At 41.6% G+C, this 27,530-nt stretch overlaps 1 protein-coding gene across 6 annotated transcripts in view; it reads left to right on the top strand.

Moving 5' to 3' along the window:
* The window catches only part of ATXN1 (ataxin 1), a 362,359-nt gene that overhangs the window by 216,107 nt on the left and 118,722 nt on the right, over window positions 1-27,530 (top strand). Inside the window, exons 11-12 of one of the 6 annotated variants that reach the window (XM_058831292.1) lie at window positions 5,359-5,687; window positions 6,479-6,618. The exons of the other annotated variants lie outside the window; for them this stretch is intronic. The gene's annotated coding sequence lies outside the window, so the exon portion shown is untranslated. The remainder of the gene's footprint in view (window positions 1-5,358; window positions 5,688-6,478; window positions 6,619-27,530) is intronic. 6 annotated transcript variants of the gene reach the window in all.

Here is a 27,530-nt window from a genome sequence, read left to right as displayed (position 1 = left end):
AAAGTTTTCTTGGAATTTTCTTCCCTCCCCTCCCCCCCACTCCTTGTGCAATTCCATGGCCATTTTTAGCATTGAGGGCAGCTCTCCAAAGAATGTCTGTGTGCTTGAACTGTGATTTCTTGAAAGTCCAGAACAAAATAGAGTTGTGTCAGACGACAAAAATCATTCCATGTTTCTACGCATTTTTGTAACATTATGTGAGCTTTATTGAAGAATGCACAGCAACAGGCAGGAGATGTCTGATAGAGAGGTGTTGCATCTTCAGCAGCATGAAGATCTCACTATCATGCTGCTTCATTATGTTGTGAGGAGTTTTTGCTTAATTATTTCTGTGTTCTATCAGCTGTTCTCAGGGAAGTTGCCTGACAAAACAAATTATCAGTGATTTGGGAGACTTGGACACATGCTTGAAGCACTTGTTGAACCACAGCATCCTTCTGTCTTTGCCTCAGTTTGAAAACCAAGGATTTTGTATTTAATGTATTTTAGCAGGATGCTGAGAGTAGAAATACTAAGGACAAAGAATTGTGGGGGTACTACTGTTACCTAAGTGATGTGGTATGTTTAAGATAAACAGTGTTGTCAGCTGTTCTTGGCAAAACCCCTGGGGTTACGATGAGTGAAATTTTAACTCTGAACAGGTTTGGTTTTTTTAACTTGAGGAACTGGCCTGTATCATGCATATTCTAATGTGTCAGAGTGAATGTGTGAAATATGAAACTGCTGAAAAGAAATGTGAGGGGGAAGACAGGTTAAAGTGGTTGTAAATGGAAGATCTGTGTATTTTACTTCTGCACTAGATAAGTACTTTACTTAAAATTGGCCAGAAAAAAAAAAAGACAAGAAAAAAATGCAAGTGTCCCCTTAAGAGTTGCTGTGTCAAATTTGAAGAATGATTTGAATTGAGTCATTAAAGTGTGAAATGGAGGGATTTTAGTTCTGCTTTAAATTATGCATCTCAAATTAACCTTAGCTGTGGAGTCTCTGCTGACGCCCCCGTAATGACACATTATTGGTACTAATGGCTTCTTTGTGACTTGAGATACAAACAGACATCCTAGACAGAAACATTTTGGCTTTGAACTAAATAAGACACACGGCGTGCATTTCTACCTTGGGTTTCAGTTGCAAATCCCTGCTCGCCTGGTGCTCATGAGCTCTTTTCAGTTTCCATGCACTGCTCCCCATTCTGGCAGGCGAGGGCAACTGAATGAAAACCTGCTTCACAAGCTTTGAAGAGCAGGAGAGCAATCAATCTGGAGTGAATGTAAAGCCTGTCCAGACACCGAACGCTGTAGGGAGCCAGAACAAAGACTGGGATGTGGGTAGTGGTCAGGGAGGGGGAACTTCCAGTAGATGATAATCTCAGGAGGAAAAGGCCCCAAGATTGTGAGGGAAATGGAGAAGAGATGCCAGGGCTTAAGGAGGAAGTTGCTAAATAAGGGAGGGGTGAGATTATAATGTAAAATAAGCAGCAGAGGTTAGTCAACCCTTTATGTGCTTTCTGACGTAAAAAGGGGCTGTATCTATGCAGCTCTGTTCACTCTCTTTTGAAGCTCATTATCATAATTTGAAAAATTCCACCTCTACACAGAATCACCCACGGGCTTTGCAGCTTTCTTTGTGCCGTTGGTGTCTCTCCTGGGACAAGGATGGTAGCTACTACTTCAGTGTAGCTACTGGGTGGGCAGAGTGAGCGTGGCTGTGAATGAGTGAGAATGGCATTGCCTGGGGTGCTGGGTACACCAGAAAATACACAGAATTTTACATGTTGATGAAAAAGGAGGAGGGGTTTGGGCAGGCAGACACAGAATTTAGACCCTGACATCTCTTCCCAACGATACTCACTAGCTCATTGTTTCATCGGAGTTTTCTCAGTGGAATGTTAATATACACGATTGCCTCCCCTTTCAAGCTGCAGTTCTGGGGATTTGCTTGTTGGCTATGGCAGGAACGATGGAGAAGTGCTTCTGCCCCGTGGCTGTGTTGTGTGGTGTGTTACAAGGCTGTGTGACTTTATGTGACTTTCTCTATGGATCTCTCAGCAGAGAGTGCTGTGGAGTAAGTAATCCTGTGGTATTCTGGATGGAAAGCAGGACAGCATTTGATATATAGAATCAAATACTAAGAAAAGTATTCAGAGGCCTTCTTTGTATTTCTGCAAGGAGCCACATTCCTGAATTGGTACCCAAGAATTGGAAAAAAAAAGAAAAAAGTAGGTGTGCAATACATCGCATTTACTAATGCATTAGAGATATTTATATGAATAATTAAAACAACATTTAGAATTGACACAGTAATAGAACAAAATGTGTTTTGTCACTTTTCTGTTCCTTTTTGTTGATTAATTTATTGATTTCTTCCATAAATTTGGAGTAGGTATTCTAGACATTACTGTAAATTAGCAAGACTGTGCTTTTTAATAAGCTGTTGAAAGCATTAATGGAATGAAAAGAAGTCAGAATTTGGTAATAAAGACCTGAGAAACAGAGATATAGACCATATATCTAGTGTTTTGCATCAAATAGGTTTGTAAAACATTACAGCCTTTGTTTGTCCCACCTGTTAATTAAAAAAAAAAAAAAGTATTTTATATTCATTATGAATAGCCAAACAGCACGTCAGAAAAAAGGGAAAAATTAGGCAACACGCTACCTTAGACTTTCCATTGTATTTATAGTTAACTTTAGGCAGGTTGAAGTCAGTGGGAATATGTGTTAGATGGAGGACAGAACTTCACTGTTAAAGAGACCACAGTCCTTCTGAAACCATGTGTGAAAAAAGGAGTAAACTTCTGAAACTGAGGTCTGGAAAACAGACAGGTGTTATCCAAGATACCAAGAATTAGGAGTTGTATTAAATTTCATGCACATATGCACACAAAATATTTGTGTATTTATCAGTTCAGATTTCTTCTGGTTTATATATTTGATTTTTTCCTTATTATTTATCTTTAGTTTATTAATCTGTTTTGTCATATTTTTTCCTACCTTCAAAAAAACCTGCTTTATGAATATGCTAGAATGCACACTTAACAAGAACCCTTAACAGTTTTAAAGTCAGTATTGTTCTGATTCCTTTTCAGGGCTGTGTTTCTCTGTTTTCCAGCTACAATGGACAATTTGTTGTAACACTTGGATAGGCATCATATATTTTGTTTGGTACCGTTGTTGTAGCCATGTTTGGAATATGTATTTCCATAGGCATTTTTGGGGGCAGTTTTGGATGCCATCAGAGGCTTGTACTTCTACCTCCCATCCACTGGTGATGTCCAGACTTCATTGAGGAGAAAGAGGTGAGCTGGCAATAGACAGCTGTTAGTCTGGGTTTTAGCTCTGATTTGAGGGAATGGTTACTGCTCCAGGCTTAATTTGAGGTGCCTTACTCTGTTGCCCTAATACAAAATAAGTGTTAGAAACTGCTGCACAAGGGGATATAGAATATCTCAATATGGAAAGTGCTGCATGAAATCATTCCACTTACTGTTACTGGTTGTCACACCAACAGTGACTATAAATGAAGGCTATTAGAGGGGGAAAAATCATATTATTTCAGTTAGTTTATTTTGTGCATACTTGACAGCCCTATGTCTATAGTTAGTTACGTGATTTCTTGGGATAGACAGATTTCTCTTTATTCGTGCGTGGCTCTTTCAGCTATAGGGGAAAGAAAATACTTAAGGATCAGAAAACGTGTCTATAAAGCCAGGAACAATTGTCTGCAACCTCAAGAAGATATCTCAAAGGATGTAACTGCTTTTTACTCATCTTCCAAAAGCAGCTCAGTTCCGGAATAACAGTGCTCTTTTGGGCTATATTTCAAGATGGTATGATTATTCTCAGACAGGAATTATAAGGATCGATAGCAAACCCAACACATCCTTTCTTTTCATGACAGATTCACTGATTGCCACCGGAGCAGTAATAATGCACTGGTCAGCATTAACAGCAGAAGCAGTTATAATGGATTTTTGTCTCCATCTTAACATGTGTTTAAGGTTACACAATTTGTTGTGAAGGCTTTGCACCCACAGGTCACGAGGAAGGAGAATTGTTTGATCTGTTCACCTTCCCTTCTCTTTTACTTGTATGCTTCCTCCTTGAGTTGGGGCTGGGCTGTTTGGTGTCTCTCCAGGAACAGAGCAGAGAGAGCATGCCTGTCCAAAAAGATAAGAGAAAGGTCATTTGGAGATACCAGTGGTTTACAAGGTGCGGGTTTTCTTTGTATATCCTGCTTAGGAAGCAGTAAAGACCAGGATTTTCCATGAGTGTGTGTCAGGAGCCCTTCTGCATTGGGGTTTTGGGGGAGCTGAGTGCAAGGTTGCTTTTCCTCAGTGGAGGGCCCTGTGCTTTTGCTGTGTTTTGGCAGCTTGACATGGCAGTGGCTAGGTAACCTATGCGTATGAATTTTGGGGTTTATTTTTGTTTTTTTATGTGTCGTCCTCAATTTACTGAAGCTCTGTGACTTTTTAACCTGCTGTCTGTAGGCCGTTGTTTTACAAGCTCATTAAGGTGGCGAGGATAGCGATGGCAGCGATCCTGCCCCCCTCATGGGTGCTCATTAGATGGCTTCCTTGTGCTGACATAAGCGTTGTGTAGTCATGCTCTGAGCTGGGTCTGGGAAAGGATCCAAGTTAAAAATAATCCCTAAAAAAAAAAAAAGAAAGAAGAAAAAAAAAGGTAAGTTTTCAGCAGAATCTGTTCCTGGATCTAGCTTGCCATCATTCTCATGCTGGCCTGGAAAGCGTGAGGGTTTGTACTGGCACAGAGGGGGGTGAGGAGGAGCAGCTGGGGCAAGGTGGTCAGGGGTGTACTGCTGGCAGCAGGGATGCTGCCTGCTTGTATGATGTCAGCCTGAGGAAATGGGGCTCTTGTGAGTGTGCTGCCTGTCTTTCCTTAAATGCATTGGCCCACTAACTTCCACAGTTGTGAGGCAGTTTTGGCCAAATTTGCCTGAAATGCAATGTTGAAGGGGTGAAGGTCCCCTGAACTCAGCAATTTATGGTGTCTGGTAGGCAGACCCAAATCAACTCTCCCCAGTGATCAAAAGTTGTCATCTGGCGCTCAGCTGCTGACCTTGCCAGGCCTCCTCTTGTGGCACAGTCCCACAGTCCCAGTCTGGGTTGAATTGTGCCCGTTTTGCCGTGGGGCCAACTGTTGAATAGCTGATGGGAGAAGAGCACAAAGTGCTCTCTGGGAGTGGCCGTTCATTTCAAGGGGCGGAGATGGTTCGTCTCCTGGATCCTGACTGCACAGGGAGCTGCATTTCCAGTTGTGGGGTGGTTTTTAAATTTGTTTTCTGTGTTAGTTTTTCTTGGTTTTTTTTTTTTTTTTTTTTTTTTTTTAAATTTCTGCCTAGGTATCAAAATTTCTGGAAACTGGGACAGAAGCAAGACTCCCTTCAGTTTTTTTTGGTGTGGCCAACTGTTTAACCCTGAGGTCAAACAAGTGACACACTAGCTGCACCTCTACATAGCTTCCCTTGACTATCTGGCAGCAACTTTGTGCCCTGCTTGCTCCAGGTTCCAGTGTCATAAGGCTGTGCTCCTCTTTGGTGGGTGTGCCTGGGTTTCACCTGCCCAGCCTGCCCTGCTGCATGGGCAGCCTTGCCCTGCACCACTGCTGAGGAGCTAAGATGAAGACACACATTGTGGTTTCCTGCTGTTTTGCTTTGTAACCAGTCCACTGGTAAATATAGCTTGTGTGCGGTTATAAATTCATTCTCTCGTTATGGGTGGTTGTTGTGCAATAATTCTGTAGAAATTACAACCAAGAATTGTTGTGGATTTTTTGTTTTGTTTTGTTTATTTATTTTTGCACTTGATATGCCCTGCAGTGTGAAGAGCAGGCTTTGGTTTCTGTCCTAACAAAGACAAGGCCACAAGCAGGTGTCAGCCTTTGGCATGAACACAGGCACCTTCTAGCAGGCTGCTGACTTTTGTGTGGCTTTGTGTGGTGAGACGAGCACTGCGAGGGAAATCGGGACATATGCTATTTGGACACTTTTCTTTTTTCTTGCTTTACTCTGTGGGTAGACAGGTTGTCCTTCCCTGTGGGTTTGGTGCTGCACATGTGTTTGTTCTGAAATGAGCCTCTCCTGTCTCTCTGGAGGTGTTGGTTGTACATTTCGGGAAGCCCTTGTACCTCTGGCAGCTTCCAGCCCTGCTCTCTGGGCAGTCCTCTGGGTCCTGCTGCCGGGCTGAGGCCGTAGGGCCTGGGGTCTCTGGCCCCCGCAGAAGTGCTCATGTTCTGCTCCCCAGAGGTCTTCCCTTCATTTGTGGGCCCCCTCCCGTGATCCCTCCTTCTGTTCAGATGTGGAATTAAAAGAAGTGTGGGGGTTTTGTTGATTTTTTCCCCTCCTGTTTCTTTATTTAAAATTCCAGTCAAGCAGATCCAGAACAGTGCTGGTCCCTGCTGCGTTCTCATTTTCCTCTCATCCCTCCTTTAATTTTACATTATTCCCTGCACTGTGTTTGCAGGCCATATGTGTCCTTTGAACTCTGAAGAAGCTGTGCCAAAAGGAAGCCTTCTTCTCCTCCCCTCCTCCCATCGTGGAGCCGCTCTTAGATAATTGCAATTAGTAGACAATGCAGAGCGAACGCAAATGTGAAGTTCGTGGGTGAGTGTCTGCAAATTTCCCGAGAGCTTCAGAAACGCTTGCGCTTGGTCTCTGCTTTTGCCCTTTAACCCTGCAGGGGTTCCCCGAGTCCGAAGCAGCTCTGGGAGGTGTTTGCAGCCCGCATTTTCCTCCCGCCGTTCCCGGCCAGGCACAGCCGCTGCCGAGGCCTTGGCAGGGAGCCGCGGCTCCGGCGGGATCCTGCGCGGAGGGAGGTGGAGCTGCCTGTCCTTGTCTTACGGCACGGGGGAATGGGGGGTTCCAGGGCCGTGCTCTAGTAGGACAAGCCTTTCCTTCAGCCCTGCTGCCGGGAGAGGCGGGCAGGTTGCCTGCAGCAAGCTCTGGGAGGAGTGGGAAAAGTCAAACTCACCCTGTTGAACAAGAAGTGGGAGAATTCCTTCTTGTCGTTCATGGGGTGTGGAGCAGAGGCACGGACGTGCTGCCGGGCCAGCTGCTGGTCAGGGGGCTTAGCATCAGCTGCTGGCTCGGCCAGAGGGATCGCTGCCGGGCCGGGATGTCCTGTTCAAAGGGGATGCTCTCCGTGAATAAGGGTGACAAATGCCTTTTGTGTCCCCGCCTCCTTTAGCCTCTGAGAAGTGTCTCCCGTGTTAAACCAGGTTTCTGACCTCATTCCTCAAAGGAGTTTTAAATGGGGAGAAATAGGAGTATTAATTAGTGCCCCGTTAAGTACTTGTAGTCAAGTATGATAATTTTCTTGAAAGGATAATGTATTAGATGAATAAAAATACTCTCCATTAAAAAATGAATACAAAGTCATTTTAAACCACAAAGATTATTGTACATTTCTGAAAAATTAATGTGATTAAAGCGAAATATATTTAATAAATTAAAAAGACCCTGTAAGGCTGTTTAACTTGTTGGTCTCATATTAATTATTTTCAAATCTTGTGCTAGAGAACTTGGACCTTACCTGCAAGGATGGGAAGTGATTTCTTCCCTCCATTTTTTGGCTTGTAATTATTAGGTCTGAGTTGTGAGTGTGTTGATTTTCCCTTGTTTTGTGAGGGTTTTTTTGTTTTTGTTTGTTTGTTTGTTTTTGTTTTTAATATTGTGTGGGTTTGTTTGTTTTTGTTTTCTGATGTCTTTCTCAGAGACTGGCCACAGCAAAAAGCCAGACCCTAGACAGTGATCAGAAATTATATGGAGATTTCCTTGATGGATTTAGTTAATGTGACCTACTCATGTACTGCTGTCTGGATTTGGAGCTGAGAAAACTCCAAATAGCTGAATATTATCAAGGATATTTCCTGCTGTTTGGCTTGTCTGTGATGTGGTATAGATTGTGTCTGCTAGGATCACATAGACTTCCTTCAGTTACTTCATGTGACTTCACACAAGTTATATTAATTTTTTCCACACATAGTTTGCCCCTTAGATTATTTTTGGTTTAGGAACTTCCTGAACTCTCTACTGAGCTTTTACACATTCAGCTACTTAATGAGAATTGCTCTGTATGTTGTGGAAGGCAATAAAGTAAATGGTTGGAGCTGGAGACATAACCCAGATCTATGTGTTTGCCTGGTCATTTGTGAAGTTTATGTGTTGACTTAGGGAGGACATAAGAAGCTCATTGTAAAACTGGGTTTAAATAATAGTCTGTTAAAAAAACTTCAGGTTTTGTGGCATTAGGAATGAAGGCACCTCCTCCCCAGTCTCATCAAAAACGTTGCAAGTATTTTATCCCCTCTTGCTTGGCATGTTCTCTTATTAGGGGGTATCTGCAGGACAGGTATGTGGTATGTGATTCTACCAAGAATTGTGTTCCCTGTAACACGTCTGTGGTATAGATTCAGAGAATGCTAGCAGTCAGTTCTCAAGGTCTCCTAGTTTACAATTTGTTATGATTTAGGTGCCTGAAATCCATGTGACCTTTTGAAAATATTCCTCCAACAGACTAGAAAATAGAAGAGAATTTGGATACCATATAGTGTTCTCTCAGATGCCTTCTAAACTTTCAGGCTATTTGATGATGTGAGCGCCATTTTTTTTTAAATTTAAGGCACATCTTTAGGTATTCTCTATCTTTAAGAAGACAGCCTTTGCGTCTGATTCTCCACCCTTGCATTTTGCTTTCAGCTTTTCTCTTCTCGTCCTGTTGCAGCTTTGACAAGCTTATGCAACTGAGGTGATGATAGCTTCCTCGATTTCTGTTTTATCTAAAGGTGCTTCTCTCAGCAGAGCCCTTACAGAGTACACATGTGAGCAAAAGAAAGATATTTTACTTGCCTTTAGGACACTAGAAGAGCCTGCAGTGGCTGGATAATTGACTACTGAAAGCCTTGAGACATTTCTTCTTTTGTTTGAGAAGGTGGTGGTGGCTGGGGCTCCTTGGTGGTGTATACAAATAGCTCTGGAATTCAAGGAGAGTGTTGTCTGTGTTAAATGGTGCTCACATAAATGTATGGGAGTTGTTACTCTGTTGTTACTATACCAAGTGCCTTCCAGGATGAAGGGTCTCTACTGCCATAATCTTTAAAAGTATGATTATTAGTCTTTTCTGGTCTTAAATGATACCAAATCTGTCCCCTGAAAATTACCTTGAAAATCCTCTTAGTACAAGCGATCTCATTTTCAAAGCCACGTCCTCAGGTTACAACTAAACTAAGCACCCAACTGGCTGCCTGTTGTGGCTGCTGCAATGACACCCGCAGGCGTGGCCATGTGGATGTTCCTGTGCACAATCCATTTTGCGTGGTTCCCACTGTGCTGGTTGGCTTCCCTTGTTGTTTGTGTGTAATTTCCTCACCACTCACAGAGGACACAGTCAGACTTTTTAATATTATGACACTGCAGCTATAAATCTGTCAAAACTGCAAGGGCATAACAAAGAGTAGATCTGACCGATGGCTGTTATCTTTTTCTTTGCATTTCCCTGGAATTCTAGCTGACAGCGGCCCTTAATATAAATTCATTATTTGCAAGAAGCTCTGTTTAAGCTAGCAAATTATTGTGCCAATGTGTGACACTAACCATACTGCAGAATAAAGAGCGGTGAAGCATTTATGATGCTAAAATAATTTCAGGTCATGTCTTTTTTTTTTTTTTTTTTTTTGTGTGTGTGTGTAGTTTTGCTTTTATTACTAGTGCTGAAATGGTTCTTGCAGCACAAGTGAGAAAACCAGACTGAACCTCCTGTTTTTTTGTTGGGCTCCCAGCTGGAAATCCCTCCCTCGATTTTCCATTGATAAAAGTGTCACAAAGGGAATCCAGAGCAGAGGAATAGGCGGAAATAGAACAATGCAAAGTCTTGGACTTGAATCACAAAGAAAGTTAACTAATGTAGAAATGGTACTGGACGAGCTGCTGCTCCTTTCATGACCAGGTTAATTTACCTGTGGTCTTAGCATTTGTGGCTGCCCTCAAAGCCCTGTAACAAATCAGCTATTTATTCTCTTTTCTGTGGAGGCTCTTTAAAAGGATATTGCAGAGCATTTTCTTCTCCCCCTTCCTATGGACGGCTTTATTTGACCTTCAAGAATACAGAGTCTCAACAGGGGCTGGAAAACTCGCATACAAGAATGCTCTTATTGTTAATCTATGAAACATGTCTTTCACTAATAAAATAAAGATGTGACATTTATAGAGCTCTGATAAGGAACATGGCAGTGGAAAAGGCCCAGGTCTCCTGCTGTTTAAATTAAGGGCAGCTGATTTCAGGGAGAGAAGAACCAGGATTGTTAAATGAGTATTTTAACACGTGCATTCAGGTGTTCCCATGATGCTCAAAAAACTTCCAGGAATATTTTGCAAGAATTGAGAAGCAACACCATAGAGAACTTAGTTCATTTAAGTAACTGAAAGTAATTGGTACTCCTTCAGAGTTTTCTGAGAGGGAAGATTACTTGAGTTTAGCTTCATTAACTAGTTGGTTAAAGGTATACTTTTCCTGGACTTTCTTAGCATTGTATCCCTAAGAGTGGCTTCTGTATTGCTGCTGTGTTTGACCTTTGAGTCAGGGTGAAAGAGCTGACACCGTGACGTTTGCCAGTGTCTCTGTGGTCACCTCCCTGTCACGTGCCGTAGGTGAGGGTCTGCATGCAATGGTGTGACGGAGGGGCTTGGAAGCCCCTGTGGAAGACAAGTGGTGCATGTCTTGTGCTGAGGGCAGCAGGGAGTGCGATGGTCTGTGACAGAAGCTCAGTCCTGAGTGATGCAGTGACCCGCTTTGCTGCAGTGGGAGCAGCAGGTTCTCAGCACCCCACACCAGTGTGCAGCACACGGCTGTTGCAGACCTGGATCTCTTGAGCTTTGCTGAGAAGCACTGTGGTTGTCCTCTGGTATACCATCCCATGTGAAAGACTAAGCCTTGCTCTTGTCTTTCCCTCCTGTTCTGCTCCACTCTTTCTTCCCCCCTTTTCCCCTTTTCCTGTCTTTCTTAAACCTGCCAAAATGAGATACCCACACACTGAAGTCTGTTTCCTTGTTCTGATGGTTTATTGTGTTGGGGTAACAAGAACATGCACAGTTATTGAAGTGTGGAATGATAATATAGCAGGAATGGGTTATGTAATGAGCAAATAAGTGGGATATGCTTGGCCTATCCATATGTTACACAAGGGTAAAAATGAAAGTATGGAGAATAGTGAGTGTATGAGAAGAAAGACTGGAAATAGTGTTTGGATTTACTGGACATTTCAAAGCTCTTCCTCTGACCCTGTAAATCAAAGCAGTTATATTTTGTGCTGGGTTTGGTTTTTTTTAATTATTATTGGGCCACCCTTCCTTAAAGCCAAAAAAAGATATGCAGCAGGCAAAACCATTTTAAGTTGAAAACCAAGTAAGAATAAATCATGGTGTGCTACCTTAAAAATGCTATTAAGAAATTGCTTTCCAGTGAAGCATACTGAAACCTAGGAGTAGTAACTGCTTTAAGTGATACAATTTGTCTAGCATTTTGACAGTGCAGGAGTTTTTTCTTCTTGTCACTGTAAAAGTCAGTAAAGTTTTGTATCTTACTGCCTCCACTCTGCCCAACATGCTGTTTCCATGCAGAGATGGACTCTTCAAGCCTGTGCCTTTTCATCATAATGAGAATACATGAGAGATATGTACTCGGTGTATGAGTAAATACAACAACCCAGGCCATTTATTTTCATCATTATTTTGCATAATATGCATGCAAGTACCGTATACAGCAGAGGAAGATGCTAAGAGCCAATTCTTACTAGATCCTAAATGGGATACTAGTTGGTGAATGATTGCAAGTAAAGCTACCCCACACTGTCCTTAAGAGACTTAGTTTTGGAAAAGGCATGTTATCTGTGATAGTGGGCAGAGCATTCACTGAATCAGAGTATTTTTGTTTAAGAAAGGGCAGCCAAACATTGAAGGCAGGGAAAGCAGTATTGTTTCTTCGTGCTCTTTCTGCCAAAGAAGCAAAATAAGGTAACAGAAGAAAGGGATAACATTCTGAAGGCGTTTGGGGTTTTTTTTCTGTTACAAATAAAAAATGAGATGTTTATAAGAAATGAGGGCAATTTAGTTGAGTGTTCTGCTTTGGACAATTGTAACACTAATAGGATGGAAGCAGTATAAGCAGTTGCTACAATTATAGCTGCAGTTACTAAGAGAAATCCATGTTCTGTTATTTGAATGAAGCATTCACTGTGTGGCTGAAAAGCAGCAGTATCTTAAAGAGACAGAGAAGGAAAATTATCTTTTTTTTTTTGTTGTTTTATTTATTTTATTATCCATGTGCTTTTTTTGAGAAAGTTTGTGCATGTGATTGATCCAAGAGTTCAAATCCAGTCTTTCCTTTGCACCCAAAGCAGTCTAAACAGTTTGAAAAAGAGAGTAAATGTGCATTTAAAAAGCATATATGTATACATATAAAGATGAAAGTATCTGCAAGAGAGCAGTATGGAATGATTGCGTTAGTATTCGCTGCAGCCCACTAAAACTTATGGGTCGTGCACAAATTATTCAAAGGGTAATTTTCCTTCCATTTTCATCAGGTTTCTTAGTATTGTGAGCCATTATTTGCTTCCTTTCAGTGAAGTGTAAACAAACATTACTTTTCTTTGTGGTTGCAGCTGAATTTTACTCATTAGAGAGATTACAACACATGAACAGTTGCCCCTTTAGAATACTGGCATTTAAGCAGTTTATAAGGAGTATGTTTATGCTTTGGATTGAGATCACTTGATGGTGGTGTTAGTCAAATTAGGGCTGAAGTAATGGAAATCTTAACTTTTCGCCCACTTCATGTATCTTTGACAATTTAGCATGTATGGTGGGCAGTTTCCAAAAGCAAACAGATGGTGTGCTCATAAACACCAGGGCACAGAAAGGTGTTATTAATACTGGGTTTGTCTCTTTATAAATGAAGGAGGCAGATCTATGGCTGGTACAAATTAGCATATCCCTGTCAAGTAAAGTTATGCCAACAAAGATGGAATGAGATTGTGTCTTCCTGGCCACTATTTTTAAACACAATGCTGGAAACTGCTCGTGTAGTTGTCTCTGTATGTGTGTTCTCTATTCCCTTACATTTTCTCTGTGGCAAAAGATGTTCTCTAGCCATCCTTTTAAAATTTTTTCCAGATGACCAAATACAGTTTTTCAGCAGGTCTCAGCCTATTTTCCTTTTTTAAACGCCTCTTATTCCTGTTTTTCCCATTTTCCAGTTTTGAATATGAAAGTAACTTCTTGCATCCCTATGCTTCCAGATCTAGCAATAGGATGTCTTCACTCTCCTTTCCTGCTTTTCCTATCCCTTTCCTGCTTTTCCTATCCCTGTGAATTCATACATACTGAGGAATACCTTGAATTTAAGCTCTAGTTGTCTTGCAAAAAGCCCAACAAAATAGGGTTAGTCACACCTGTATAGTGCAGAGTGATTGACAAAGTTAGTGCAGGTTGTGCTGGTTTGCTTTTTAAATCCTGCTGTGCTGGCTTGCAGCTGGCTCTGGACTTCCCAGTGGATAACACTGAACCAAATTGGATGAGCCGTTCCCATTCAAAATGTCAAATTTGTGTTCTTAATTTCCAGTGAGGATGTAATGTGATAGCAAAATCGTTCTGTAAAGGGTCATACACTGTTTTACTGTCAGTTTGTGAGGCTCAGACAGAAGGAAATGATCAAAAACACTTGATGCTCGTTATTTATTAATTGAGTTCTGGCAGAGCCTTGCTACATTCTGGCTTTTTGTTTGTTTCTTTGTTTACAAACAAAAAAAAGACAAGCACAGTTCACAAAATAAACGAAAAGGGAAATTTGTTAACAAAGATTTCTGACAAGGAAGAAATGGGATTTGGGGGCATTTGAGTGGAGGTGCCTTGGAATACAGGGAGAGCAACTTGGCATTGTGTCACCCTTTCTGAGTGCTGCTCCTGAAAGAAAAGGATGCTTTAGAGAACAGCAGACCATGAATCTTCTATGCTGGCACACTGGGTTACCAGAAAATATTTATTCTGGTAAGTTCTGTGGTGGGGATATTTAAAGTGCTTGCACTTTGCTGCTTGTATGGATTTACTTTCTAAAAAAAAAAAAAAAAGTCTAACAAGAAGCTCCAGCTGTTTTTTCACTTTTCTGTATCTCTGCCTTGTTTCTGTACATATTCAGGTAAAGAATAGTACATCAAAGTAATTATGTCTTTCTTTGCTAACTATGGTTTCTTGACTTCAAAAGTCCCAAAGTCTACTCAGAGCTCAGTCTTCTGTTCTGCAGTGAACCCTGTGCAGATAGACCCTTCCATAGATGCTGTGGCCCATGTGGAGCTGTGTCAAAGCCTGGGGTGTGAAGTTTACATTGATAAAAGGTCTGAAGATTCAGCTGCTGGCCTCCCCCACCTGACATTAAAAATTAACCAAATATAGGTGATTTTTTCCCAGGGATAGCTAAGAACACATCTCTGATCAGCATAATCCTTCTGCCAAATTTTCAGAATTTCTCCAGAGCCTGAAGCCATTTTTGTATCTCAGTAAATTAGCAACAGCAGCAGCAGCAGCAGTAGTAAATTTTACAGATACATACTTATTTGCCTGTTCTCTCCAAAATGGCTGGGTTTTTTTTCCTGAAACTTTCCCTCAAATATCAGTCTGAGGCAGATATCAGAGGATTTTAAAGAAAATATTTCAAAATATATTTTATGTTTATATTAAGCATTTTTTTAAATTAAAATATTCACTTGCCAGGGTTGTAAAAAGCTAAATCCTGGCTCTGGAGGAGGAAGGTTGAACAGACTTCAGTGTTGTGGTTGCTGTGAGAATTGCTTTCTTTGGGCTGCTGGTGTAAAGGTGTTGTGTTCAGCTGCAATTCTATATGCCCTGTCCTTGAGATACTCAATTCTCTGCCTTTCACTTTACTTCTATTATGTGGAGTGGTAGAAAAGAATGGTGCAGGAGATAATTTTTTCCAGGTCACTTAGATCTGCATTGTTTCAACTCTCCTTTTCTTGTCTGCTTGACTTCACGAATGTTTCTTTCCTCCCTTTGAATTAGAGGTGGAACTTTAAAAAGGCAAAATACACAACGAGATCTGCTGGACTTTTGCTCTGGTCCTGTCCTCATCAGTTGAGCCCCAGGGGTTCTGCAACCTACCCAGTAAACAAGAAACCAGCGTCAGCTGCTGAAGCTCCTGCTGCTTTTCTCTGCTTTTACACCATCAGTGCTTTTTGGACAGTAGTGGTTCCCAGCAGGGGTCTGTTGCAGTTCCTCTTGCCTGGTTAAGTGGCTGTGGTGGCTTTTCTTGAGCCATGTCAAAACCAGGACCTGGGAGGTGCTGCACAGTGTACCCATGTCTGCACAACTGCCGTGTTGAATTTGGCAGCATAACCAGTCAGGATGCAGAAAATGTTTGCTCATCTGGGTCGCCTAAAGAGAACAGGCAGCTCTAGTCGGGGCAGGGCTACTGAAAGGACTTTGCAGACATGAAAGATTCCAGCTCTCCCTGGCTGTGAGCTGGCTCCCTGAAGCACTGCTTAAAATCCCCCTCACTGTTCCTCTGTGCTCAAATCAATCCCAGTTGAAGCTGGGAGTAATATTTGCATACCTCACTGGTTGTTCAGGCTAAATTAATATTTGTCTAGCACACTGTGTTCCCCATATTGAAAGGACGACATGAACACTGCTGTTTCTAGGCAGCTACGTCCCGTGCTTGAATGTTGTAAATGTACTTAGCCAGGACAGACAAGGCTCATTGCATTTGTTTAGAAAAACCCTGTCAGTGCCTCGGCGGCATATGTGTGAATGCATATTTTTACACAGGTGATGTGTTTACTGTAAAGCTGGAGCTGTCCTCTGTTGGAATAGCCCTGTTTCAAAGGTTGGGGGCTGTGTTCATTCGCTGTTTTTTATTCTGCTTGCCGCTGCATTGCATGCTGGGGGGGAAGTATTATGTAGTTTTTTTCAGGGTCTTTCCCTGCTTATAGAAACGTTCCAGTGCATGCATAAATCCCCTAGCAATACTTTTTCTTATGCTGAGAACATAAATAGAGTAGATTATTGTCTGGTAAAGCTGATTGGTATTCCTTAAATCTTGATTTCATCCCTTACTTATTCACACATCATCTGCACAGAAGATATTTCTGCTGTCTTCTGAACTCTGTTTCACACAGCCCAGTGAGATGTTAAAAAATAATAATTTTATAAATCTTTGCTAAAGCAAATTAAAGCATTAAATGAAATCTGTGGGGAAAAATGAAATCTGAAAAAATAATTAATTCAAGCTAATAAATGTTCTGGTCATAGATTGTCAAAATTCTCCTACAGTGTGTGAAAGAGGGTGATTTCTCCAAAGGTCCTGCTTGCAGAGCATCTGCTGGAGATGACAGCATCAGGGAAAATAGAACAAGCTGTGGCATCAATGCTGTTGCATGGTTGGCATCGCGGCCTGAAGAGCAAAGCAGCACCATCTCCTACAGGAAAACCTGGGCTGGTAGCTCTCAGCGCAAAGGATTCTGCTTGTTGTGTCACGCTGCCATAAATCCTGAGCAGCTCCATTGAAATGGAGGGAATTACTCCAGATTTATGCCACTTTCAGTGAAAAGAAGCTTTCTGCTGAATGGATTGGGGCAGCCACTCGCCAGGTGGAAGGGAAAAAAGTGACTCAGCTTTCGGCAGTTGCTGCTGATCGCTGGCTTTTGCCAAGCGCAGAGTCACAGATTTCTTTTTTTTCAACCCCTTCTTCTCCCTGCCCCCTCTTTTTTTCTTTTCTTTTTTTTTTTTTTTTTTTTTGTGGGTTTGTTTTTGGTTTTGTTTTGGCTTGTTTTTTGTTGGGTTGTTTTTTTTTTCTTGTTTTTTTTTTTGGGTGAGTGACTGCTTTGTGCACTGCACAGGAAAGAGGATTTAATTTCTGAGGGAAGAAGGGATCCAGTGGCAGGATGAACCAGGCTGAGTCCTTCCTGTGAGCAAGGAGCTTGTGGAGGGGCAGATCACCCTTGCTAGAAACATTTGGCCCCTCATTTCAGAGACTGCAGTGTTGGCTTCTGCTTCTTGCCCGTGGGAGACAGACATTTGTAAGATGGAACTCTCTGCCTCTGTGTGGCCTCGTGTTTCTGTGTGCATGGCAATAACCCACTAAGGACAGGGACAGCAGCTCCTCCCGTGGGGCGCACATGGGAGCAAAGCCTGCAGCAGAGCAGAGGGAGCTGCAGCTTTCCCCCCATTTGCAGTCACCCTGCTCTGCCTCCCCAGCAAGCTCACAAGCCAGCAGCAGTGACCATTGCCCAAAAAAAAAAGAAGCAAGCAGGGAGAAAAACTGCGTCGTAAGGTTCTAGGGCCGTGTGCTAGTCAAGTAAATATTGGGGTTTATTTTGGACTACCCAATAAGTGTACTCCAAGTTTAGAAATGGTGTTAAATTACTGCAATGAAAAATGGGATTAAAAAACTCGACGAAGAAGACAATAGCATACTGTAGATCTCTGAAAAACATGGGTTGTTGAACTGAAGCTCCCTGAATGTTTCAGCCCATCTGTCTTGATAGTTTCTGTGTCTTAATCACGGATTTCATGAAGTGTCTAATTTTCTTTTTTTAGCTTTCTGTCTTCCTCTTGTACAAAAGTTAAGACAGGGAAATCATCTGAGCTGGATTTACTTTTGCATTCGAGAGAAAAGCAGTCTATAAAAAGAAGTGAGTGGTGTGTGTGCTGGGAAACCAAGTTTGTCTGCTTTAGGTTTGGGGAGCAAGATTTTCCCACCCTCAGTTCTGCTACTGTGGTGGTTATTACAGCTGGAGAGTGCAAATATAGGTGCCTACCCCATAAGCACCAGTTCTTTTAATTGTCTGGCTCTGGTCCATGGATGTCCAAACAGTGGGGACTGGCTCTACTGAAGTCACTGGCAAAATTCCTTCACTATCCCTCCCACTGCTGTCTCTGTTCCTGGCAGCTGTCAAGATGTACTGGCAAGTCCCTGAGCCCTCTTGCACCTCGGGAAGTCTGCAACAACTCTTCTGAACTGGAGAATTGCTTCCTATTCATAGCTGTGGGGTGAAAAGCACAAACCAACCAACAGAAACGTCCCCCAAAAGTCAGAGCATTTTAATTGACCCCCCAGGAAGGTCATTAAAGGAGGGATGTGCATCTCCAGATCCTTCCTGTGTGAATCCATCACACAGAGCCTACTCAATTTCTATCAGGAATGGAAATTTTTGCCCCTGCCCTGTACAGAGCACAGATAAGGCCATGTATATCTGCAGTGTGTACTATGCAGAAGATGCTGATTGACATTAATTAGGAGTGGGAGGTGTGAAAGTGTAAAAATAAAATTCCTTTCTGTCAGGTTTACTATTAGAAGTGAAGTACATGGTGTGACACTGAGTGCATGTGAGTGTGCACGTGTGTTTGCGTGTGAGTATGTGTGGAGCGGAGGGTGTGTACTCAGTATTTAGAACAATAGTGGGAGTGAAGCATTGCAGGTTGGAACATCTGTAAAAGTCTGCGATTGCAACCTTTTTCTTGGGAACTCCTCAGTGAAATGTGCTTAAAAATGCTTTCTTTTCCATTGCTAGTTCAAAATGCTGTGCTAAAAAGCACAGTGCCAGAGATTGCAGCTTGTGTCAGTTCAGCTGCCTCTGCCCAGCTTTGTGCTGCTATAGTGACTGTTGTGAGAAGCAATCAGAAGGGACAATATTTTTGGTAAATTTTAGCAAGAGCAATACTTGGAAATGAAATGGATCTTTATTTAACAAACTCTGGTATTGCTCTGGTTAGTAATAATTAATAATTCCTTCTCTGTGTGTACTAAAAATGAGAAGCAGAAAGTGAACTCTGCTGCGTTAGTGCTTCAAGAAGCGTGTTGTTGAATGCGCCTGGCTTCCTCTTACAAAATAAATGGACAATCATCTGTGTAACTTACAAAGCATATTCTTTAGATCTTAACTGCATTAGAATATCTGAGCTCAAGAACTATTGTGTAAGAAATTTCTTCAGTATCTGTTTTATGTGGGTGATACTGCCAGAGGGTTATCTATGGAGCTTTTAATAGCTGTCTGACTGTCCATCTGCTCTATGTGACTGTTTATATTTATCCTTTATACGAGAAAGTTCAAAACATGGGCACTCTGTCAGCCTAATTTGTCTGTCACTGAAGTGGGTGGCACCGACTGAAGACCTCTTCCCCAGTAGTGGAGACCTTTCCATGCGGAACTGCAAGATTATAGCTAAAGGACAAATCTTCTTTTTCTGTTACACCTCTGAAATTACATGTGTTACCCTAATTTTTGCTTGTATATGTAACCTGCTTTGAAGTGGACCCCTTTTTATTATTATTGCCCAGTGATTTGATGTGATTCGATGGAAATGAGTTGCTAATCTCTTTATTTCCCAGCAGAATTTTTCTCTGTTGACAAACTGACCATGTGCTGAGGGAGAGGGTGGGAGTGACACCTCAGCTCTCCAGGTCTGCAGGGTACTGACAGTACGTGCTACAGGCACTGTGAGTGTGAGTGCTGGGCCTGCGATTGAGATTCAGAGCTGTTACATAGGCCTTCTGGTTAAGTATCATTTTCTGTCCATTACTGAAAGCAGATTTAATGTTTTCGAGATTGAGATACTCTCATCCTCTTAGAAGGAAAGCACCCAAGCTGACAACACCATTTTGCACTGGCCTCACCAACACCTACCCAGAAAACTCACTCCTGGCTTGCTGATGCTGATCCCCTTACGGGCTGACACTTTGGGTGAGGTGTCACGTGTTGCTGAGAAGGGGCACGTGGCTTCAGCCAGGAGGGATTGCTGACCGTGGGAACATGGACCTGAGGGTAGTGCTGGTGGATATTTTCCAGCCAGCTTCGGTATCAAGTTTACAGAGTGCATGTGGTACAGCACTTCACATACTGTGTCACACAGACAGGAGTTCAGAGGTTTCTCCAAATGTGAGCCAAAGGCCCCTCTCAGTTAACTGAGCTGCATGTGGTTTGTGTAGGGGTGTCTGGGCTCATTGGGAAGATACTCCCTACACTGTCCCTGGCCATGGGCACACCTGGTCTGCCACAGCTTGGGTGATATGCATAAGGAAATGTTTGAATTAGCTACAGAAGCACCAAAGCCAATTAACAGGTACAAACACTGAGGTTTTCCCTTGAAAAGAAAGATGCTGTAGTTTGGTTAGGAAGACCACAAAGGGGTTTATTTCTGGGTTTTGGTTTTGTTTTATTTGTCAGTGTAACAAGCTACCTATGTTTGAAAGGGTTAAGCAGAGATAAGCTCATGGTTAAAGCTGCAGTGGTGGGCACAGAATGCATGGCATATCTGAAGTCAATGAGGTTGGTTGTAGTCACATATGTGTAGATAGAAATATATTGAGTTTTCAGCATTGTTTTTTTCCTGGCTGTAACTGTGATGTTATAGCAATTAATGACAACCTGGGCTTTATGACTGTGTTTTGGTGCTATAAGCCTCAATTCAGTGAAGTGAGCAATTGTATGTATGTGAACTGTGAAGGAAAAAGAAAGGAAAAAAAAAAAAAAGAGGAGGCAGAGTAAAACCACCATGTTTGAAATCATTCTCAGACTGTTTCCATGTTTATGGCCTGGTCAAGTAGTGTTCTTGGGAGAATTAATCAGAGCTTAGAGAGTTCAATGCATATTCAGTGTCTTCTAGAATGAGACTGGTTAAAGAACCACTTGGTCTTTGAGACTATATTTTCCTTCTTGGGGATTGTAACTGCTGAAGTCAAACCCTCCATTATTTTAGGTTATAACCACCTACAGGGTTTGATCTTCAAGCACATAAAGGCCACATTACACTCTTGAGGCAAGTAATAAGATCTTGAACCAGGCTTAAGTCATACAGTTAATTTTGCCTTCTTTCTCTTTTCATACTGATTAATATATTAGGCTGTCTAAACATAAAATACACAAGTAAAATGTGTGTGGGAAAACACTGTGTAGGTATGATTGGGTAGCTATTTGTAAGCTTGAATTAATTAGCTGGGCTGACGTGCAATCCGTTCAGCTTTGTGGGGGCTGGACAGTTTGTGGGCAAGCAGGAGGGAAATCCTTTGAGAGATGTGTCATTGTAGGACATTCCATGCCAAAGTCTTTTTGGAGAGGGGGAAGAAAAGTACTATTAGAATATCTGCTCATGATCCTCCATGACATAAACATAGTTTAAAACCAGAGTGTGTTTCAAATGGTTCTTCAGCTGTCATGTTTTTCAATTCTGTGTTACAAAAAAAACATTAAATTATTTTTAACACAGTATGTAGAGACGGTGCTTGAAATAGTTTGTAATCAGCTAGACCAAGTCCTGGATGATGCTTTCCTGCTAGTGTTTATAGAAGAAAACAGTGTTTGCGCAGTTCAAATGCTTTTCATGTCAGCACTGATCGCATTTGTTTGCAGTCTATGAAAGCAGAACATTAGATTTCACCTCAAATCTATTCTAAGAAAACTTTTTAATAATCATTGATTGTATTTCAGAAACATGGTAGTACTGAGAATGTTACCATAGCTATAGCCATGAAGTTAGAACAGAACTGCTATTATTTTTGGAGTGTGTCTAAATCAGTAATTTTTCAAGTGGAAAGGTTGGCAGAATTTCATTGTGCTTGTCAAAGTCAAAGTTACTCACTTCCTTCCAATTCCTCCAGTTTTACTTATGTGTTCGGTGAAAGCAGAACACAGAAATGCAGGATATGCTTCCAGAGCCCACGCAGGGAGCCTGCATGCCGCATGTCAATAACGACCCGAAGCCTCTCAGGCTTCCCTGTGTCTGTCCCGACTGTGCTTCCCTCAGATGGGAAGGGGGTGATGCCTCTGCTGCTCAGATTGCAGAGTCAAGTCTGGAGGTAGGCTCATGGCCCAAAGGGCAGCATAGCAGAGAGCTGAGGCTGGATCTCCTGAGTCCCAGCCAAGGAGCCTCGGCACTTCATCATCTTTCCTCTCTTCTGCAGTTTAAAGACCTTTTTAGTACTGGGCGATGGTTGTAGATGTGCTTTTCAATGCCATCAGCTTGCATGAGTGAAGCTCTGGGAAGGGATGCTGTGGAGCTGCCAACACAACTTGTCCAGGAAGTTTTCTTTACTGGGGAATGTTAAAGTGGCATTAAAGTTTTCCTTTTGCTGGGGTGCTTTTTTTTTTACTGTGTGCACCAGTGATGCTTGGATGGGTGTGTTCCTTTTGTCAGATTGAGATTTGGAGCTGTGCTTTTCATTCTTCACTTGCACTTAAACAGAAAACCAATGTTTCATAACACCAGTGTTTTCAAATTCAGTGATAACCAAAGTGTCCTAATGATTATTTATTTGGAGTAGGAGTTTATCATTGTACTATCTTTGAGCTAAATTGGAAGGATAGTGCTTCAAGCATTTTTAAACAGAAAAAAAATTATAATAACTTGACGTTCCACAGCATACATAAATTGATGAAAGTCAAAAGACCGTTTGCTTCGAGGCTGTGCATAATGATCTCATTTGTTATTATGTGGTCTGCACAGGCTACTCTCAAGACATGTAGGATTTCTTCCTTTCCAATGTTTCTACATCAGAATGGAGATGAATACTTCATAGATATGTGGCCATCTGATTCTCCCAATTCTGCTAATTTTACCAGAAGAGAAAGTATTATGCCTTCCTAAATATAGTTATTTTTCCATAATTGAAAATTGAATCACTTATTCTGTGGAAAACTCTGATATTCTGTAGTTTCCTTTGTTCCAACTTGAATATTCTTAGGAAAAGTAAACCCTTGATTTCTTCATATAAGGTTAGTGGGGTTTTTTCAAGTTTTTCTTCTTTTGCTGTCATTTTTGGACCCAGATGTTCTCCAACTATGCAAACCAAATAAAGGTATTAGTGACCTTCTTTGTTCCTCAGATTATAGCAAAAATAAAGAACTTAAAATGCCTTAGAAGGAAAGGAAGGCAGTGTAAAAGAAAGTTAGCCTGCTGGGAAGAATAATTTAAGAAAGAAATTTGAAGCACTTCCGTAATAAATCCCAAACTTAATAAAACTCTTTGTAATTGGGGTTTGGTCTTGAAACTGTATTTGTAGTTTGGAGCCTTCCACTGGCACAATATCTTCTAAGAGGGTTTGGTGTGTATTTTGGGTTAGTGTGAGTGGTTTCAGTTGCTGAAGCAGTTGCAGGAGGCATGTTAGAGTCAGTTCAGACCTCGCAGTGGAGCTGTAAAGTGATGTCAGTGAGTGCATATGTACACAACAATCTTGGTGCCACTAGGAAAAAGAGTGATATTATTAACAACGAGGAGGGACCAGCACTTGATTTGATGACAGTTTCTATTTGCCAGCCAAGTAAATGTGTCAGAAGGTCACCAAAGAGTATCTATGGCAACCAAGAGAGGAGGACGGCTCTGCTGGATCAATGTTTCTTGTTGGGTAGAACCCCAGGCAGTGAACTGGGATATGACTTGATTGGGACTAAGCTGCTAACTGAAATTGATAGTATTTATCAGCTACAGTCTTCAAAAATCAGTGAGAAGCAGAAGAAAAAAATTGGTAGAAAGCAGAAAAAACACCGACCAAGAAAGTTTGTCTGATATCTTTCCAATTAAAAAGACTCAGACTATTTAGTACACATAAAAGGGTGGAAAGCCTGATCTCTGGAGAAAGGAAAGTTACTTATAATTTCTGAGAGGAATGTTCTTACTCTGCAATGTCTTATTTTTTCTTTAAATTTACTTTTTTAAAGAAGTGGGGTTTGTTAGGAATCCTACAAACCAACACCAGACTTACCATTGGGCTAACCATAAATTTTGTCGAGTGACATTTCTTGTATGGTTTCAAAAACTGAAAATAAATGAAAAATCACCAAGTCTTTTAAGCCTTGGATGGAAATCCAGCAGCTTAAATATTGTTAAAATCCAGTCTGTGGGTTGGGTTAACTGAATTTCACTGTTAAAGCAACTGTCTTAGATAATAAATGGCAATATGCTCTGTGACTCACTTGAGGGGTCATTATTTTTGGCTGGCCTGAAAGACTGTTTTGTTTGTTGGGCTGCAGTGAGGAAGGTATCAGCCTGTTCCATGTATGTGATCAAAGTAAAATAGTGAAAGAGTGAGGGCAAGTTTTCCCAGAGACTGCTTGGGATGCAGGCTGGGGAGAGAAGATGGATTCCCCTCCCTGTTTTCCCAAAACTGTTTCTTTGGCCTGTAACCCACAGCATTAAAAGCTGCTGTGAAAGTGCTATATGTTCCTTTCCCTCCGCCACCCTCCATTTTGCACTGCAATGTGGAAGCTTAAGGAGTACTACTGCACGTGGTACTTCAGGATCTGAAGGACTATGGAATTACATTATTGAGTGCATTAATTAATTAATCTCTGGCACACATTGTAATTTGCTTTCTCTTAATGAACATGCACGTAGAATGTTAAAAATCTGCAGTTTGCCTGGGTCTTCTTTTTTTCCCCATGGATCTGCTGTATCTTTTATAATTCAAAGTCCTGCATCTGAAGCACTTCTTGCTGCTGAGATGGCCTTCTCTAGCGTGACCCCATGCTCTGATCCTTAGTTTGCTCAGAGCCAATCTCAGATCAGCTGCCTTGTGAGCACTGCCTGCTCCTCTCAAACCCTCGTTTTAGTTTTCATGTTCCTGCGTTTTGTCAGGTGCCAGCTGGCACCGCAGCTGCGCTGGTGGCACTCAGAGGAGCCCAGGGTCACTGTGAGCTCAGCTGGGCAGGAGTGGCACCAGCAGCCACTGGGAGTGTTTGTCACGTTGCTCCTGAGGTGATTTTACTGCATACTCATGGAGCAACACGGAGAGACTTCTAGTTGTTCTGTATCTCTGCCAAGCAGAACGTTACTACAGAGCATCGTCATTCAGCTGGAATAAAGCAGAATAAAGGGTGAAAATGTTTGCAGGATCGCAGAACTGTTGACTCTTTCAAACCCCTACAAAAGTAAATGATTGAACAAGTCTACAGCTTGGGTTCAGCTGTGGATGTGCAGCTCAAGCTGTAATTTTCTATTCTGAGATAAACTCTGGTTATTGTTTAATGAAATAGAAAGTCAAGGCTTTAAATTGCAAGCAATTCAGATGTTTTTCTTCCACAAGATTGTGTAGCATTTTTTGTTTTGTCTTCTGTCTTCTTGTGTGAATATCTAAAAGTTTACTGTGCTAAGTCCAAGTGGCAGAGAACATGGTTTGTTCTGGCACAAAGAGAACAGCCAGGCAGTGTTTCTTCAGGTTCAGAAAGCCTGAAAGGAGGGGAGAAGTAAGTTAGACTGATGAGTTTGAAATAATTTCTGACTGATGCTTCTAGTGCTGTTTGCATCCATGCTTTCAATATCCTTGTAATGCATTAAAGTGGTGATTCTTAAAAACCCAACAAATTCTGTTCCTCTTAGTACACATAAACTGCCCTAGAATTTTCCTTGTTATCTGTTTTTGGATCCTGTTTTGTTGGCAGCATGGTACAAGCTATAGCTGGCACCCGCATGATGCAGTGCTAGGCTTTGTGTAAAAATACACTAGAGTGTATGTGGGCAGGGCCGTAGCCTCTGCAGTTGCTCTATTTGTGGCATGGCTCCTTCATCTTTTGCATGTTTCTGTATGTGATATTTGTGTAGATTTTAACAAACCTGGTTTAGGGTCTGAAATAACAACCAGCATCGTATCAAAGCACTTAGCGTATTATGAAAAGAACATGCTTATACAGCAGGAGTATTTATAGCTAGCCCTTTTCACTGATGTAAGGAAAAGGTAATCTGAAAGTGTTTGAAATATCTACAGATTTTTATACTGTGTCAAAATGCAGCACTTAGAAATCTCACCATGAAAACCTATATTGGCAAAAACAGCTTCCCCCTGTTTCTGGCGATACTTGTGATTTGAAGGCCATTATGATCAGTTGCTTTCACATTGTGTTGTTGGACTATGAAGAACTGTCCACAGGTACGGTGTGTTCACTAGGATTTGGTGAAGAGGGTCTACCCTTAGTAATGGCATGAAGCTTTTTAGGGAAGACAGGTTGTTTCAACAGATAATGTTGTGTGAAACCCATGCAATGTCACCAACCTCATCTGCTAAATTGGACAAAGCTGTTTTATGAAGTAGCTTGGATTCTCTCATGCCTAAGGACTTGAGATATTAGGGAAAATGAAAGTGGATTCTATTCCTCCTAAGTTCAAAAGAGCCATTGGAAATGTTTTTAAACTGGCAAACTATAGATTCAAAAATGTGTAGCAAATTTATCACAAACAAGACATGTTAATTTCCTCATTCATTTGCTTTGGAGATACTTTAAACTAGCTTGTTTTCTGAGATCATGAGTTGCAGACATTGAAGAGGAGAAAGCAGAAGGCTAATAGCAGTGATGTCAGAAACACCACTTATCTGCTTATTAAATAAAAACTGTTTTGCTTCCAAGTTCTTAAGTGCTATACTTACTTAATCTGGTTTGCCCAACCTCTCTTTTTAAGTAATTTGTTCTGCTTAAAATTGCAAGGAAATTTTTTGTCAGAACACTTTGTTGGTTTAGATAATAACATTATTTTGGTTGCTTTTGTTCCACACATGAAATAAAACATTTTCAGATTGAGGGTTGGCCCTCATTAATTGGAATTTCAGGAAGCAGAAAATGGGAATGCTAACAGAGCATCTTCAAATAAATCATGATTAATTGCATGCAGAAATACTCTAACTTCATTTGTGTATGCTTAACAAGCCTTTACTACTACAGTTTCTATTGTTCAAGAATAAAACTGAGAGTATGTAGCATCAGTATCTGTTTGAATATACCCCTGGTCCTGCTTTCACTGCTAGAAAGCACAAGCACTGGTTCTGATTTCTGCATCTGGCGTTGGCAGCTATAAAGAGCTGTTGATGAGAGCAGACTAGATCCCGAAACTGGGCATCCTCTGTGTACAACAAGGATACAGATCCTCCTCTCCAGAATCAGTGAGCATCAGTCTTTTTTGACATAGGATTCTGCTTTGTTCACTTTTGTTTCCCTGCTGAGTGCCATTTTCCCTGCTTTCTCTTTAAAAAATGGCCTTTTCCAATCCCCTACCTGTTGCAGAAAGGTTTTCACAACATTATTTGGCCATATGTGAGTTTCTCCTTGCCATTAGAGCAGCCTGCACAATGCATCTTTCTGTTCTGTTGAAACTGGTTGTAATATTTCTGTCTGTGCCCTGCCACACTTGGAACTTTGGAGGCCCAGCCATTTTGCAAGGCAAATTTCTTTCCTGCTCACTGCTACCACTGTACAATTCTGGTTTGCCCAAGGTCCTTCCTTTTAAAAGTCACTCCTGCCATGTTGGCAGGTGGAAGGTGCCCATTGGATGGGGAGGGAGAGGATAAAAGGTCAAAAGAATAATTTTCATGCTTTAATCTGCTGTTACTGAAGCGAAGCCACACACTTGCTGTATCAGCCATCGATAAAGCTGCTACATCACTTTGCTGTTCATCAGCTTCATCAGTGTGTTCAGCATTCGGCGACAAAGGTTATCCAGGGCAAGGAGATTGCAGTTTGTGGAGATGCACTCGTGGA

Source organism: Poecile atricapillus, chromosome 2, assembly GCF_030490865.1.
Source record: "Poecile atricapillus isolate bPoeAtr1 chromosome 2, bPoeAtr1.hap1, whole genome shotgun sequence".
Classification (NCBI taxonomy): Eukaryota; Metazoa; Chordata; class Aves; order Passeriformes; family Paridae; genus Poecile; species Poecile atricapillus.
This window is presented reverse-complemented; position numbering and strand designations above follow the sequence as displayed.